At 43.9% G+C, this 16,689-nt stretch overlaps 1 long non-coding RNA gene across 2 annotated transcripts in view; it reads right to left on the bottom strand.

Annotated features, from left to right (window-relative positions):
* LOC139753444 (uncharacterized) overlaps positions 1-16,689 on the bottom strand; it is a 93,590-nt gene that overhangs the window by 10,849 nt on the left and 66,052 nt on the right. For both annotated transcript variants that reach the window (XR_011713711.1, XR_011713712.1), the window contains exon 2: positions 5,819-6,002. This is a non-coding gene — a long non-coding RNA (uncharacterized lncRNA). The remainder of the gene's footprint in view (positions 1-5,818; positions 6,003-16,689) is intronic.

Below are 16,689 nucleotides of genomic sequence, written 5' to 3'. Positions count from 1 at the left end.
TGATTATTTTCCATTTCTTTTGCGACCACGAAGATCACCTCCGCCACCATCAACACCACCACTTCTCCGTAGCACCATCACAATCCCTTAATGTCCCCAGCACCACTGCCACAGCTGCTACCCATGATCCCCCACCATCACAATAGACAACACCACTATCACCACCATGACCATTACCACAACAACTCATACCACAACCACCACCACCACAGCCACTGGTATCACCAACGCTACCACCATGATCACCACAGTCCACAGTTCAGGCACCATGGTATCCCCTCGACTCCTAGCTACTCCAGTTCGTTCTTGGGAACCCTCCACCACACACAACCGGCAAAAATGGCCTCTCAGCGCCTCCCTTAGTGCGTCCTTCGCAAACCACCGCAGATGACCGCTCTACGCTAACCTCCACGCTGCTTCGAAGGTCAGGTTGTCTGGGTGCAGCTCAGGGACGACCCCCCCCCTCCCCTCCCCCTCAGGCTAACTAAGGAATGTGGAAGGTGAAAGATCCCATACTCATGGAGGCCATGATGTACTTTCGAGAGACGAAAGTGGGTGGATGTCCTGAAAGCCAGCAGCCTCTTGCGACAAAGTGTTCAAGGGTCGTAGAGGAACGTGCATGAACCCACAAGACCACGCTCGGCACGGCCAAGCACGCAAGCACTTGTCTCTAAGGGGCTGAGGGTTTGTGCTTGGGGCGTCAACATTTTTGTTAGGGCGACGGAGTGAATGCTCCTGCGCCTCGGCGCTCTAGATCAACGACTAACCCTCGTTTCTAACACGATGCACACTCTCTCTCTCTCTCTCTCTCTCTCTCTCTCTCTCTCTCTCTCTCTCTCTCTCTCTCTCTCTCTCTCTCTCTTGTCTATACCTCCATATTTTCTTTCTATCCTCGCTATTTCTATCTCCGTCTATACATCTTTCCACGAGAAACCAATCTTGACCGAAGAAAACAGCAAAGGCATCGTGACCGAACCAAGAACTTTAGAACTGTAACTTTTATCCATTTGTCTTGATTATGGGGACTGTGTAGTGCATATTTCACTGCCCATGTACACCGTGCAGTTCTAAGAACGCTGTGAACAATGACCCTCCTCTCCCTTCCCTCCCAACCACAACCAGTGCACATGGCCATCTTCACGGCAAACTGCAGACGAGATCCTTCTTAGTGCCGCAAGGGTATTCAGACCAGCGAGGAAACAAGAGAACGTCGAAAAATATGATTATAAACATTCCAAATGACTCTAATATCTGTATGAGAGGTACAATACCGGTTTCGGGAAGGGTGATGAATTATCTTCTCTTACTTTTACTGTAGGTAAAAACAAAAACCAAACTCTTCCCTTTATGCTGGGGGGAAAAAATGGGGTGGGAGGGAAGTAATTGGTGTAAATTCTTTTAGTTTCTCTTTTTTTTTCACGTTTCTTATCGTTACCCCTTGTCATCTGGCGGCAAGGTGATGAGTCACTGATCTTCGATTCTGATTCTCTTTATACATTTATTTATCTATTCATCTATAATTACCCCGGGACTCTTTTTCAGAGAGAGAGTCCCGCTGTTACCCGAGACCTCTTATCAAAGGCTCCTGCAGTCTAAGGCTGCGCTGCTTCTAGCAGTAGGGAAATGTGGACTCTTATAGAGATAGAACTTCTTCACCGAAACTGTCCTCACTGTGATACAGCCCAAAGGCAACTTTTCACTTGCGGTGTAAACTCGTGCAGGTGGAGCCCGGTAACACCAATTCTCTTCATGATCATAATGAATGATTAAAAGAAAAAGTTTCGTGAAAATACTGCACAGAGCCTTGAAACACTGAGCTACAGTAAACATCAGATACGAAGACCTTATGTAAAAATGTTAGTGAGAAAAATAGAATTGTTTATCCAACGAGTTACGATAGACTCGTTTGACTTCGCGCCGTTATTGCCGTCCTGCGCAAAAAAGGTTGACAAAGACTTTTACGATCTTAGGGGTTTCCAGACCTCAGTGGAAATTAACTGTAGCATTATCTTACACCGAGTTAACAGCTGACTGGTGTTTGTGTGAGAGTACTTAGAAGATGATCACTCTCAGGTTCTCTCAAAAACAGCTGAATATTTTATAATTAGATACAATAACAATGACACTCGACAGACTATGTAGTTGCGTTGTGAGATGACAATTTTCATTTTGCTCTCTGAATAATTCGTTCTTTTTGTTTTGGGTTCTGTGGGTCACCTCTGAATAGGGGCATTTCAGCCGTGCCTTCAGAGGAGAGGTGAGGGAAAATGAATGTAAACAGACCAGTTGCACGTTATATATATATATATATATATATATATATATATATATATATATATATATATATATATATATATATATATATATATATATATATATATATATATATATATATATACGGCTGTCTCACACATGGAAGTGAAAGATGAACGGTGTGAGATTTCAAAATGTACATAGTGTTTATATCTAAAACAGGAATATCTTTTTCTTTATTAATTCGTGTATGAAAATTAAGAATACCTGGTACTCGTTATCATACACAAGTCATCTTACTGAGAAACTAGACATGATTTAGGAAGTTTACTGATGTTGTGAAGGTTTCAATTTCATATATATATATATATATATATATATATATATATATATATATATATATATATATATATATATATATATATATATATATATATATATATATATATATATATATATATATATATATATAAAGGCTTCGTCAAATGAGAATGGACAATGTCTAAATGAAAAAATGTTAATAGAAATATAAACGCTATGGCATGTATGGAATCCAAAATACAAAATTAGTTATATAGTTTTGTCTTAGATTTTTTTATCCTAAAGGGATATATAAAAAAGATGGAGCCTTTGTTGGAATGACCTTGAAATGTATAGTACACCTCAAACGTTAACCTTAAAGTTTCAGAAATGAATAAAAGAAAGAGATTACGCACGAATAAGGCGAACAGATAGATAAGAGATACACATCACACTAACTCGAGCCTCCACCATGAGAAAACACCATGATATCGAGGATGTAAAGAGTCGTAATATGAGAGAAGATGCCTTTGAGTTCCTCCAACCACGAACATCTACGTCGTAGAACACTAAGGGGAAAATCCTCACAGGGATCCAGGTCCGGGTCACACGGGACGCTCCCCCTCCGCCCAGTTGAACCGGATACTTCAGTGGGAAAGAGAGCCAGGACCCTTCGGCAGCAAGTGGTGGCAGCCCCCGTATTTGGCTTCGTTGTAGCCACCTCGCGGCGCCTCTCAGTGGTAAGATTTACCGTTTGACACTCGGGCGGAGTGGGAGGGTTACTTGTGGCTGCTGAGGCCTCCGGGAGAAGGTGTTTACGGGCCTATCCTGATGGGGAGGCGTGGGTGGTGCGGATGGTATTGATCGCTGGGGGTATGCGTGGGTGGGTGAGGGAGGCGTGGGTGGTGGAAGGTCGCAGGGAAGGAACAGGGGGAGGGAGGATGTGAGACACAGCAAACACGTCTTAGGCGGGCGGCAGGCCCGGCCCCTGGGTCACCGTAACTGTTAACCCCATCTCTCTCTCTCTCTCTCTCTCTCTCTCTCTCTCTCTCTCTCTCTCTCTCTCTCTCTCTCTCTCTCTCTCTCCACGCCTCCCCCACCACCTGCGGTGCCCTCCCCAACCTCAGCGTCTCTCCCAACTGCTGACGCCGCCACACCACCCACTCTCACTCCACCACCAGGGTCTCTCCACCACCCACGTTATCCCTACCACCTACGTCTCCCCGCACCGCTAGCGCCACCACACTGGCCAAGAACTCTCCACCAACCTTAACTCCTCCAACCACCGTCCACTCCATCATCCCCGTTTCCCCAGCCATCCACACATCCCTCACCGTCCAGGCTCTCCTCTCCGTCCACGCCATTGAAGATGGTCTGTGCTTCCCCCTGCCAACCACCCACGCCTTCTCCTTCAACACCCTCGCTCTCCCAACTCATCACTCAAGCTTCCTCCAGAAGGATACGTGGGCGACCCATCCATAACTCACCATTCAAGCGATGTCTGCTCGACACTCACCCTAGTGGGGTTTCGTCACGGCACAGGAAGAATCTGTCGGTTACTATTATAGATACCATCTTGATAAACATGCTTAAAATCATCGAGTGATCTGTTTCTCCATGTAAGGATGACATTATCTCGCCCCTAAACCATCCAGGCGGTAGCGATGGACGGCGTCTGCCAGAGGTGAACGAATAATTCTCAACCTTACAGTCTCTAACGTGACGAAATGCCATCATTTGTGGCATTGTTTACAGTTCGTGCCTCGGCGTTGCTTGTGTGGAGGCGATATAATTGGTCGAGTCAATTTAAGACTGAATAAGGTCGAGTGGGTTTAGAATCTGGTTGGCTTCCTTCGAATGAGATCAAAATAAACTAAAGAAAAGGAGAAGGAGGAGTGAGTCAGTGAATCTATACATTCACAAGTGTTTGCCTTTCCCGGCTTCAGCAAACAAACCTCTGTTATCAAGTCCGTGTGTCTGTGTCCCTGTGATCGTATGTGGGTTCACTGAACCTAATGTTCGTTATACACCACTTCGTATGTCGGTCAGGATTAGCGAATTATGCAATACGCAACGCACGCAGGTATGCGCACACACACACACACAATTGCGTCGGGGTCTGCTAATGCCCAACTATTCTTTTCTTTCTTTTTTGAGTGTGTGTGTGTTGTTGTTGCGTCTGGAGTGGTATTGAAACTGGGAGAAGACATACTGTGTTGTGCAGTACAAGCGTTTGCTTATAGTCATGATATAAGAGGGCACGACTTGCAGCTGCTTATAGTCATAATAGAAGAGGTGTACGACTTTGCAGCTGTAATATAAGAGGTGTACGACTTGCAGCGAAATGACCTACCGCCCCTGGAAGTGAAGCAGATCGCTCTGTCCTTCGTCAGGATGCAGGACGGACAGTACGTTTCGCTCTGTAGCACAAACGATAACCAAACTGTCCCCCCCCCTTTTTTTTTTGTCTCCTCAGTTAGTTATGTACGGAAATTTTTCTCTCTTTTTTTGGACTGGAGATGACAATAGCGAGTTGTGGTGTGATTTCACATTCGAGAGAGAGAGAGAGAGAGAGAGAGAGAGAGAGAGAGAGAGAGAGAGAGAGAGAGAGAGAGAGAGAGAGAGAGAGAGAGAGAGAGAGAGAGAGAGAGAGAGAGAGAGAGAGAGAGAGAGACGAAGATGTTAGCACGCACCTGAGGGTTATTTCGTACTGTGACATTACAGAACTCCCTGTCCTTTGACATGATCATGAAACATGTCAACACACACATCCTTGGGGGGAGACCAAGCTTCTAGTGGAGACCTGTCAGGGTTGATAGATAATCATGCAACTGAAATAGATAGATAACCACCAGCGCATAAGACTTCAGAGATATCTATCAAAAAAGAAAAAGAAATAATAGACCTTCTACAAGGTGAAGTGTCTCGTCCCGCTGCTGTTGTAATGCCTCCCGGAGATAGTTTCCAAAACTGGTTCTTCTCCGGCTCTAAATATAACAAAGGAGATGGGCCACACCCTCCTCCGATGGTCGTCACAAGCTAAGCGTGGCTAACTGCTCTTATCGCCTGTGTACAGTAATTGAAAAAAAAAAATCTAACAACATCTAACTCATCTTGGATCATCCCAAAGGCCTCTGGTAGTTCATAGGAGACGACGCTTTTCAGCAGATGATTAAAAGAACTACATTAGACGATGAATGGAAATGTAATCTGACAGTCTCTCCAGACACACAAAGGACGCGAAATGTATGAGAGGAAATCTTACATCAGAAGCAAGAGTTGGAAGACGGTTAGATGATCACAACAGCAGTCGACATCTTTTCTCTCACATGTTTGACAGTCAGTTGTCTTTCTCCACATCGCTTCTCTGGGATGTTTATTCTTACACAGGCTGACGACTGGAACATCTCGGGGGATCACAATCAGCTACGGGATGTCTTCTCGCCCAACTGAAAGAGGAAAATTGTGACAACCATCAAAACACATTCTTTCTCCCTTAATATATGGGGTTTCCACCAGTTTAGATCTTCGGTCTGTAACTCTTTAAGGTTGTTATAGTCTACATCAGCTTTCGTTAGCCTTCTGTATCCTTTACTAACATCATAAAAAACTATTACAGCATGCAAAATATGCTCTAGAGTCATATGTAAATACAGGAGTATCATTTTGTCTTATACCTATAAGAAACAGACTGGAAATATTAGAATAAAATGCATTTCACAGTTATCAACCACAAGAAAAATCTACCGAGGATCCTGTTTACTCTCACGGCGCTGAAACTCACACCAGTGGGCGCGGTCTACCAACAAGACCCCAAAAATAGAATCGGCGTTGAAAACCCTGAGGGACTGTCGGCTTAGCGGCAAGGAAAACAACCAGGACTGGTGTGTTTGCATACCGCGTCCCTTACCTGTGGAGACTATCACCAATTTCTCGTGGAAAGATAATGAACAGAGGACCGACGGAGCGATGGAACATCTGATAAACAGACAAGCAAAACACCCGGAGCCCTTGGCCCTACTAAGAGAAAGCCGATGATAACGGCCAACCAGTTATGCGTCTCGAGGTTCAGGTGGCCCAGGGGGTGATCGCCATAGAGTTTTATCACAGGAAAGAGAACCTGGTGGTGTATGCATGTTGTACTTGCTCTATGACACAGTCAGACTGAGAGTTTGAGTGGACGAGAATGGATAAGGTTATAATTGGCATTCTAGGCCGAGAAGCATTGCGGCCAAGTGTTTGTCGACTGCCTTTGGAATAAAGAAATACTCCACAAGTGTAAGTATAAGTAGAGTTACTAACTTAATAATGATTCTGAGCCAAACAAACACAGTGAACAACTTCAGTCAAGCATTTAGCCGTAAACAACTTAGAGCAAGGGGAACAGTACGTGCGTCACAAACAACTTAGAGCAAGGGAAGAGTACGTGCGCCACAAACAACTTAGAGTAAGGGAGGAAGAGTACGTGCGTCACAAACAACTTAGAGCAAGGGAAGAGTACGTGCGTGACAAACAACTTAGAGCAAGGGAAGAAGAGTACGTGCGTCACAAACAACTTAGAGCAAGGGAACAGTACGTGCGTCACAAACAACTTAGAGCAAGGGAACAGTACGTGCGCCACAAACAACTTAGAGCAAGGGAAGAGTACGTGCGCCACAAACAACTTAGAGCAAGGGAAGAAGAGTACGTGCGTCACAAACAACTTAGAGCAAGGGAAGAGTACGTGCGTCACAAACAACTTAGAGCAAGGGAACAGTACGTGCGTCACAAACAACTTAGAGCAAGGGAACAGTACGTGCGCCACAAACAACTTAGAGCAAGGGAAGAAGAGTACGTGCGCCACAAACAACTTAGAGCAAGGGAAGAGTACGTGCGCCACAAACAACTTAGAGCAAGGGAGGAAGAGTACGTGCGCCACAAACAACTTAGAGCAAGGGAAGAGTACGTGCGCTACAAACAACTTAGAGCAAGGGAAGAGTACGTGTGCCACAAACGACTTAGAGCAAGGGTAGGGTACGTGTGCCACAAACAACTTAGAGCAAGGGAAGAAGAGTACGTGCGTCACAAACAACTTAGAGCAAGGGAAGAGTACGTGCGCCACAAACAACTTAGAGCAAGGGAAGAGTACGTGCCCGACAAACAACTTAGAGCAAGGGAAGAGTACGTGCGCCACAAACAACTTAGAGCAAGGGAAGAAGAGTACGTGCGTCACAAACAACTTAGAGCAAGGGAAGAAGAGTACGTGCGTCACAAACAACTTAGAGCAAGGGAGGAGAAGAGTACATGCCAACCCAGCTGCCGTTCGGGTGGGGCTCCATTTGACTGAACAAAGCAGCGACTTCATACAAGGCGAGATGCTTCTCAAAGCTGACCGTATGGCCACCTCTCTACCCGAGGTGGTGGTTCAGCTTAGCCAAGCTTGGATTATGCAACTCTGCTCCTTCTCGCCGACCACACCCGCTTGAAAAGAAGCCGGGTGTACACGGACGCTCGCACGCACGCTCCGCACGAATCTCTCGTCTATGCTTTCGATCATTCCATTTTGTCCATTGCAACTAGTGGGATTGTTTTACCAGGGATGATCATGTTTGTGATTTACCTCAAGGTCGTGTGCTCAAGGTATCGACTTTAAAGTCCCTCATCTTCATATCTTTTTGTTACTATCCCAGACTAACCACAGTTCCTGTTCTCTGTTGGGATGGCAAGTCCCGTGTGTCCCAGGCCGGCGCGACTGTAGGCTCCACCTGGGGATATCCCGTTGCTGATGGTACTGGTGCCTCTGCTTTTTACAACAAAGGGCGAAGACGCGTAGTACCACTTTTCGTCCACCTATAAATAGCACAAGACTTCGCGTATATCAGCGACGAAAACTGGATTCTATCTGGCTAAAAAAAAAAGGACGATCACATTGTAGATTAAGATCTGTAGTTCTTGTAGAGGTTTCTGTCCATGCTTTTTTTTTTTGCCGTGTGATCGGATACGCCTTATATAAATGGAGTAAGACGGACACAGGAGATGGGCCAGTAAGGCTCAGCGAGACCCCGTCAGGTAATTCCTCTCCCAGACCCCGTCAGGTAATTCCTCGCCGAGACCCCGTCAGGTAATTCCTCTCCCAGACTCCGTCAGGTAATTCCTCTCCGAGACCTCGTCAGGTAATTCCTCTCCGAGACCTCGTCAGGTAATTCCTCTCCGAGACCTCGTCAGGTAATTCCTTTCCGAGACCCCGTCAGGTAATTCCTCTCCCAGACCCCGTCAGGTAATTCCTCTCCCAAACCCCGTCAGGTAATTCCTCACCCAGACCCCGTCAGGTAATTCCTTAGCGAGAACCCGTCAGGTGTTTCCTGGGCAAGCCTCGTTTGCAGATGGTTTCCAGGTTTCTGTTCTCGCTTTTATGAGCGAGTAATCTCTTCTCCTATACTCCCTCTGGTTTCTACTCCGATGTTCAAACTGGATTAATCTCTTTCACTTTATTTTGTCAGGTTTCTGTTCCACTTTTGGTAATGGGTAACTTCTTCAGTCGTATTTTGATTTGTAGGTTTCTGTTCCACTTTATACGCTCAACATTATCTTCAGTATTTTTGTTATGAGAAATCTATTTCTTAAGCAGTCAGTATGTGAACTCTGACTCCAACTTTGATATTTTTTCTTAACATATTTCTAATCTGAAAGGGGAAAGAGCCACTTCTCATTTGGGTGACGTGTCTGTTTCAAATCCCAGTTTGAGAAATCTGTTCCCCAGCTAATTGTGAAAGGTCTTCCACATTCAGAATTGACTGAGGGGACGTGATCGCTGACGTATATTAGAAATCTGGTCAGGAGTATAGAAAGATACGTAAAACAAAGGATTTAAAGAGATGTAACCTTTAGAGACATAGTTGCGACAGATTTTCTCTGATTCTCGCCTTTCTTGCTATTTGTAGTTTAGGATTGATATGCCCCTAGCATCATGGGAATGAGTGTGCTCATTTCGTAGGAAGGGTACCAGGTACCCGTTTTCAACAGTTAAGTTGGCTTATCAGGGATTCGAAACAAGGGCCCACGTGAATCATAAGTAGGGACGCCACCTCACACTTTCGTTAGAGGTGATCTACCGTGATCCTTTAAAGCTCAGCTGGTGCACAAGACTCAAGACCTTGTGTGTCATAAAGATGCAAAATAATGCTCAGCTGGTGCACAAGATTCAAGACCTTGTGTGTCATAAAGATGCAAAATAATGCTCAGCTGGTGCACAAGATTCAAGACCTTGTGTGTCATAAAGGTACAAAATAATGCTCAGCTGGTGCACGAGATTCAAGACCTGGCGTGTCATAAAGATACAAAATAATGCTCAGCTGGTGCACGAGATTCAAGACCTGGCGTGTCATAAAGATACAAAATAATGCTCAGCTGGTGCACAAGATTCAAGACCTTGTGTGTCATAAAGATATAAAATAATGCTCAGCTGGTGTACAAGATTCAAGACCTTGTGTGTCATAAAGGTACAAAATAATGCTCAGCTGGTGCACGAGATTCAAGACCTGGCGTGTCATAAAGATACAAAATAATGCTCAGCTGGTGCACGAGATTCAAGACCTGGCGTGTCATAAAGATACAAAATAATGCTCAGCTGGTGCACAAGATTCAAGACCTTGTGTGTCATAAAGATATAAAATAATGCTCAGCTGGTGCACAAGATTCAAGACCTTGTGTGTCATAAAGATAAAATAATCGTGGGTATTGGATGATTCGTTTTTTTTCTTCTCGCAAGTTAATCAATCAAGTTCTCTCAGCATTGTGAGTATATACATTAAAAAGAAAAAGGCATTCCATCCGGGTTCTTGGAAGCCAAGGGACATTTAATTTACATCTTGCCGACCATTGGATGAACCTTTTACTGACATATAAACTTCAGAGCATCGGGTCGTAGCACTGGCATCCCATCTTAGCCTCAAAGTCACACTCAAATGTGAGAGGAGAAAAAAAATGATGTTTTCTGATGTTTGAAAAGTCACGAAAACCAGATGGAAAAGAACGATCAGGGAAGACAGTGGGACAACGGCATGCCTCTGAAAATTCCTGGAAATCGTGAGGGAGAAATTGCGACAGCATACCAACTTAACTGTATCCAAGGAAGGACATTATGTGACTCAAGATAACTATGGCGTTTTGAAATCAAGGAAGTGCTGATTGGTTTACGGCTCCTTCATAAGGACTTTACATCGCTGAGGAGGACATTCGAACTCGACTCATTGTAGAAAAAGAAGACGAAATTTTTTTCTTTCATTTTCCTGCTTTGGAAGAATGAAAGAAAATGCTAGATGTGTGTTTTGTGTGTTTTTGATATATAGTATGCGTTATGTCAAGGGCAACTCATTTCAATGACACCAAGGCACAAGGAAGTGTAAGAACAAGCAAGAACTTGACCTTGTTATACAAGAACATACTGCCGTGTCGTAAAAAGGATTCGAACTGAACGTTTATGTTTTCAATAAATCACTCAAGATTAGAATCCATATCATTGTACCCACCGGCACAAAGGTGTGAGTGAATGGGTGGTTTGTCTCTGTGTTCAGTGAAGGGAACTCAGCGAACAAGTAAGGAAGCCTGTTCACATTATTCTTTTTTTTTGTTGCTGAGAGAGGAACAAGAGGGGGAGGGGGAGAGGGGGAAGAGGAGGAGGGGTTAGATACACGCTGTTGCCAAGCTGGCACAGAGGGCGTTAGAAGATGGGTTCCGTGTGGTGTGCTCTGAACATAAGCCAAACTTCAGTTCGACTCGTCTTTTACATGTATTCACATATCGTATCCTCTCTGCTTGTCGGTGGGTGGTAGGGGAGAGATTTTAGGTGCCTGGTAAGAGTCATAGATCTTGAATCTCACGAGCCTCGTCTTTGCAGCCTTACTGGGATGTTTTCAGAGGTTAATGTAGTGAGTTGTGCCTTGAGAGGTACAGGGTTTTGGTCACTCGGTAGTCTAATAAAGTTATGCTGGAGTGACGGTAAGAAGATTAGAATGGTGAGTAACAGGACTGGTTGTTAATGGTCAGTGATTAATGGGGGGCATAAAATTGACCACAGTGGTAACCTTACTCAAAGTGGAGACATCATCACACATTCTTCGGGAACATGAATGGGGAAATGGAGTTCCATAGCCATGATAAAGATAGCCAGTATGGAAGGTTCTGCGAGATCTGATAGAAAAAGAAGAAGAAAGACCATGATTACCCTTGTGAGAAAATAGAGGGGAAAGATTAGAAACGAGAGATATATGATTCAATAAAAGATATCAAGAGCTTAGAAGCGAGAGGTATATGGTTTAATAAAGGTATCAAAGGTTTAGAAACGATAGATGTATGGTTTGATAAAGGATATCACAAGCTTAGAAACGAGAGGTATATGATTTAATAAAAGATATCAAAAGCTTAGAAACAAAGAGATATGTGGTTTGCTAAAGGATATCAAAAGCCTAGAAACGATAGATATATGGTTCAGAAAGATATCAAAAGCACATAAGCGGGAGATATATAGTTTGATAAATGATATCATAAGCTTAGAAATGAGCGATATACGGTTTGATAAAGGGATATCAAAAGCAGCAGAGCTTAGTGATATACTGTGTAGGAGATTCAGATGGCGCTATAGCCAGTATATGAACTATATATGTGAACGAGGAAAGATTACAGCAACAGATGCAAGGAAGGGCAGAGAACCTTTGAGAAGAATATGGTAGACGAAACAACAGGTAATCCAAAAACTTGTTCGTAAATCCTTTCAGAATTTATTGTTGGTTAAAGAGGAGTTATTCGGGTCACAAGATCCAGAGGAAAGAACCGAAGACGAAAGAGAGGGGGGAGGGGGCGGTACTCGAGGAGAGAGATGATTCGTACCCATTCGACATCCACGTAGGACACGGAGGTGTGTGCTCTGTAGACAATGATGGTCTGAAAGTTATTACAACCCGGGGGCAGCAATACGTACACGGAAATCATACGATGGGTTTTACGTAACACCCTGACCTAAGGTGCAACTTCAGCTGCTCAGTGTACCTCATTAGCTTCACTTGAGGTTTCTGACAGTCCATGGTATAAGTGCGGGAGGAGGCTGGTCATAGGGTATTCCTTCATGGTATGGAGAAGATGGCGTAGTTCAGCAGATGGTGCTGTTGTGTTAGATGAATCAGAAGTGAGGTAGGACAGTATGGCAAGACGCTGTAGTGATGTGCACGCAAGAGAAGTTCGAACGATTATATGATTCGCGTGTAAAAGGACATCCTCACATCAGTATCATTTTGAAGTTGAGGATGAGTTTATACATCTCAGAGTAATGTTCAGTAATGATGGTTGGTGAGAAATTAGGAAACGATGGAGTATATGAATCCAAGACAGAGGAGTTGGAACACTTGTGAGTATAGGTTGATCAAGGAGTCTATACATTTCAGAGTAATGTTCAGTAATGATGGTTGGTGAGAAATTAGGAAACGATAGAGTATATGAATCCAAGACAGAGGAGTTGGAACACTTGTGAGTATAGGTTGATCAAGGAGTCTATACATTTCAGAGTAATGTTCAGTAATGATGGTTGGTGAGAAATTAGGAAACGATAGAGTATATGAATCTAAGACAGAGGAGTTGGAACACTTATGAGTATAGGTTGATCAAGGAGTCTGAATTATAGGATACGTCTTAGAATTCTCTCGCTTGGTTGTCAAACTTTCGTTTCCATGGGTAAAGAAAGAAGATGGTACAAAGGTGTATGTCGAAAGGAAGCTATTGTGAAGAGGGGCATGAATGGATGTATTTTAACGTGGTATGGCCGTCGAGAACATGAAGCTGACGAAAAATTGGGGAAGATCTGTTATGATTCGAATGAAGGCCTGAAGAGAGGAGTGAAAAGCGGACGGATAGATTCGGTGAGTGGTCAATCTAGGGTCTCAGGGTATTTTTGATATGTCTTTATTCTGAAAGTATAAACTTTCTGTGTATGAGGGTGAATGGGGATGTAAGTCTCAAGAAACGACCCAACTCTGTGGGTAGTGGCTGATTAAGAAACAAATGTGGCAATGTGGAAGAGTGAACAGGTTCTGGGACATAGATTAAAGATGTATTCAAATGATTTGGAAGGATGAGTGAGTGCCTAACCCAACCCATGCAACATAGGAGCCCTCTACAGATGCCAGATATTCTTCTCTTCTGATACTTGTTCCGATTGTACTCAGGTTTGATTTGTCTTTTTATTCAGTAATTCTCTCATTTCTTGGGAGGTTCTAGCCTTGCCTGCTCACTTGATATAGTTAGTCTAGAGCGATACGTCTTATCAGAGATCCTAAGCTACCTCAATACTTGATCTACTTCCCAAATGATGCATTGTTCTTTCTCTTTTCCCTCTTTTAAGACTATTACCTTGGTTTCTGCTGCTTATGTGTCTCCGCCATTAGCTAGAATATATACATATATATATATATATATATAATATATATATATATATATATATATATATATATATATATATATATATATATATATATATATATATATATATATATATATATATATATATATATATATATATATATATATATGATATACAGAAATGGTAGCGTTAGGTAAGTTATCTGAAAGTACTTAGTGGGGTTTAATTTATTCCAGCGTTGCACACCTTCGGCCAGCGGAGCGACTGAGGGAGTTAATAAGCTCTTGCCGCCACCGCCTCACCACACACACACACACACACATACACACACGCCAGATCTTACGTAAGATGCCTCTAACCCTGACTCGTGCTTCTCTCTACTGCCGCTGACCACCTCAACCAACCACCTCCCCCTCAAGTTCTCTGCTTGGGTGGCTGGACGGGCGTCTCTCCCTATTACCCAAAAAAAAGTCCACACCTGGGGATGAAGAACTGGAATATAATGATAGATTCGAAAGGTTCTTGCTGAAGCCTGGGGTTATGATCTGGTCAAGTAGATGTGAGAGGAATATGAGGATACTCAGAGATGCGGATGGGGTCGGATACAGGAGACATTGGCAGTCTTTCTAGAGGTCTGGAGAGAGTGTAGCACCCCAGTATAGAAAAGGAGACATCGTAAGAGCATGAGGAAGGAAGATGAACGAAAACATGGAGGCAAGACTGTCCGAAACACTCAGGCAAACATGTATGTTTACTTTTCCAAGAAGCCTTAGGCTGGAGGCATTATATGTTTACACAAGTTTCTTTTTCCTTCTTGCTACAGCATTTCAAGGTCTGCCACCGTTCCGGTCGCATATCATTGAGGAGATCGTTAACAAACCAACTACAGATGGTTCTGAGAACCGCAGATGATCCCAACTACAGATGATCCCAACTACAATGAGCCATTTGTCCTCCCATCACTGTAAGACGACCTGTTATGTTCTCAGTGTTATCACAACCGCGTTAATAATCTCAGTTCATTGTTGACCCAACCACGATGTCTGTACTCATCACTGCTCAGCTACGATAGCTAATGATGCCACAACCACGATAGCAAGAGGGTACTCTAATGCCACAACGACGATATCAAGTGTTTGCAGCGATGCTTCAACCACGATGTCAAGTGTTGCAGTGATGCTAGAACCAAGATAACAGAGGTGATGATATGCCACGATGGCAAGTGTTACAATAATGTTACATCCACAACATAGCCTCTATAAGAAGATGATAAAGGAAGATAGAAAGAATTAGTCTGTTGCTCAGTAGCAGGATCTATTAAAGACAGACCCTTCTAACTTCTAATATGAAGATAAACATTAAAGAAAGATCAGGAAATCAAAATCAAACTTTCAGACTTGAGAACATCAACTATACATAGGAAAAAGGATCCTTCAAGACCCCAACAAACAATATATCCGCTCCATCATAAATTATTCCTCCCCTACCTGGTCGTCCGCTCGCGCAAGAGCAAACGGAACGAAAACTACAAGCCACACGAAGCAGTGCACTGAGATCTATAGCTGGTGGCTTGGCAAGCACATACCATACCTACACTGCGGGACAAGGATGCTTCCGATGCTGTCCCACTTCAGTATCCTCGGCAGCCAATTCTTTGCATCAGCACGAGACACTTCGTATCCAAAAAACCACTGCATAACTTGCCTTTCATCCCGATCCACAGGCGGAGGTAGGAAGCTCCTTCCTTGCCTCACACTTCAGCAACCTGGCAGGACATATCCTCACCAGTGACACGACATGCGCCAGACAACCACCTCCCCAGCCCGGTCTTGGGGCTCCCACTCCACCGGACGGTGCACATATCTGAAGCTACGATCCCCAGACATGTACGGGTTACTTTTTCTATCCTGCTGTCTGGGCGCCTGTCATGTGTTCAACATATCATGGGAATGTTCATGCCAAAGATTCAGCTGGCCCGTTGAGGACACTAAACACCTGGTATTCATTATATATATATATATATATATATATATATATATATATATATATATATATATATATATATATATATATATATATATATATATTAGCCTTAGCCAGGTACCCATTTTATCGACCAACCCTCAGGGGTGGATGAACAGCTGGGTTGACTGTGGCCCGATGCCGCAACCAGGATTCCAACCTATGCGCTCGACCCTGGGCGGCCCGTGAATGAGTCACGGTCAGAAACGCTCGCCGGAATCCAACTGCTTGAGACTACACCACGAATGAAGAGACATCTCTGGCGAGACTGGATCATCATCATCATCAAGTGACGGAGAATAATACCTTCTCGTCTACGAACCCTTCATAATAGTCCCTCCTGTCCCTGTGAGTAAATGTAGCGCAGCCATAGTCTGCAAGTCTCTGGCAAAAGAGATTCGGAATAGCATCAGGATTCCCTCAGAGAGGGATCCTGGGGTAGTGACTGTAAACAAAAGAGCATGTATAACTGCGTAGGCAAATGTGTGTGTGTGTGTGTGTGTGTGTGTGTGTGTGTGTGTGTGTGTGTGTGTGTGTGTGTGTGTGTATTCATATACACGTCTATTTGTAGTGATGTTTCACATGGTTGCTTGCGATCCCTTCCATGGCAAATGGAGTTAACCTTCATTTGCTAACTGTATCCCAGGGCGCGCACTTATCCCTCATCATCATACCGAATTTCTTGTGATCCAGCTGGGTGATTACGATCGTGCTTCGCCAGCAATATT

Source organism: Panulirus ornatus, chromosome 14 (assembly GCF_036320965.1).
Source record: "Panulirus ornatus isolate Po-2019 chromosome 14, ASM3632096v1, whole genome shotgun sequence".
NCBI lineage: Eukaryota > Metazoa > Arthropoda > Malacostraca > Decapoda > Palinuridae > Panulirus > Panulirus ornatus.
This window is presented reverse-complemented; position numbering and strand designations above follow the sequence as displayed.